Source organism: Diospyros lotus, chromosome 10 (genome assembly GCF_014633365.1).
Source record: "Diospyros lotus cultivar Yz01 chromosome 10, ASM1463336v1, whole genome shotgun sequence".
Lineage (NCBI taxonomy): Eukaryota > Viridiplantae > Streptophyta > Magnoliopsida > Ericales > Ebenaceae > Diospyros > Diospyros lotus.
In genome coordinates this window covers 14,733,325-14,735,100 of record NC_068347.1, presented here as the reverse complement: position 1 = coordinate 14,735,100, position 1,776 = coordinate 14,733,325, and positions in this window count along the sequence as shown.

Sequence of the window (1,776 nt, the reverse complement as noted above, 5' to 3'; positions counted from 1 at the left end):
CGAGGCCCGACGCATCATGACCCCGTCCGTGCAACCTATACACCTCCGCAAGCAACCGATGGCAGCCTTTGTCAAATCCTGTGGCATCCCTTCCAATGTCGTGATACGAGCGGCCAATTTCTTTTTGAAAAGCCCACGGGAGGCCCGACGCATCACCACCCTCTCCGTTCAGCCAATACACGTCCGCAAGCAACCGATGGCAGCCTTTGGCACGTCTTGCGGCATCCCTTCAAAAGTGGTGATACGAGCGGCCAAATTTTTTTGAAAATTCCCGCTCGAGGCCAGACGCATCACGACCTCGTCCGTTCTACCTATACACATCCGCAAGCAACCGATGGCGGCCTTTGGCACGTCCTGCGTCATCCCTTCCAAAGTCGTGATACGAGCGGCCAATTTTTTTTTTGAAAATGCCCACGGGAAGCTCGACGCATCACCACCCTTTCTGTTCAGCCTATACATGTCCGCTAGCAACCGATGGCAGCCTTTGGAACGTTCTGCGGCATCCCTTCCAAAGTGGTGATACGAGCGGCCAAATTTTTTTGAAATTTCCCACTTGAGGCCCGACGCATCATGACCCCGTTCGTTCAACCTATACACGTTCGCAAGCAACCGATAGCAACCTTTGGCAAGTCCTACGGCATCCTTCCAAAGTCATCATACGAGCGGCCAATTTTTTTTTAAAATGCCCACGGGAGGCCCGACGCATCACCACCCTGTCCGTTCAGCCTATACACGTCCACAAGCAACTGATGGCAGCCTTTGGCACGTCTTGTGGCATCCTTTCCAAAGTCGTGATACGACCGGCCAATTTTTTTTTAAAAAGCCCACGGGAGGCTCGACGCATCACCACCCTGTCCGTTCAGCCTATACACGTCCGCAAGCAACCGATGGCAGCCTTTGGCACGTCCTGCGGCATCCCTTCCAAAGTGATGATACGAGCGGCCAAATTTTTTTTCAAAATTCCCACTCGAGGCCCGACGCATCACGACCCCGTCCGTGCAACCTATACACCTCCGCAAGCAACCGATGGCAGCCTTTGTCAAATCCTGTGGCATCCCTTCCAATGTCGTGATACGAGCGGCCAATTTCTTTTTGAAAAGCCCACGGGAGGCCCGACGCATCACCACCCTCTCCGTTCAGCCAATACACGTCCGCAAGCAACCGATGGCAGCCTTTGGCACGTCTTGCGGCATCCCTTCAAAAGTGGTGATACGAGCGGCCAAATTTTTTTGAAAATTCCCGCTCGAGGCCAGACGCATCACGACCTCGTCCGTTCTACCTATACACATCCGCAAGCAACCGATGGCGGCCTTTGGCACGTCCTGCGTCATCCCTTCCAAAGTCGTGATACGAGCGGCCAATTTTTTTTTTGAAAATGCCCACGGGAAGCTCGACGCATCACCACCCTTTCTGTTCAGCCTATACATGTCCGCTAGCAACCGATGGCAGCCTTTGGAACGTTCTGCGGCATCCCTTCCAAAGTGGTGATACGAGCGGCCAAATTTTTTTGAAATTTCCCACTTGAGGCCCGACGCATCACGACCCCGTTCGTTCAACCTATACACGTTCGCAAGCAACCGATAGCAACCTTTGGCAAGTCCTACGGCATCCTTCCAAAGTCATCATACGAGCGGCCAATTTTTTTTTAAAATGCCCACGGGAGGCCCGACGCATCACCACCCTGTCCGTTCAGCCTATACACGTCCACAAGCAACTGATGGCAGCCTTTGGCACGTCTTGTGGCATCCTTTCCAAAGTCGTGATACGACCGGCCAA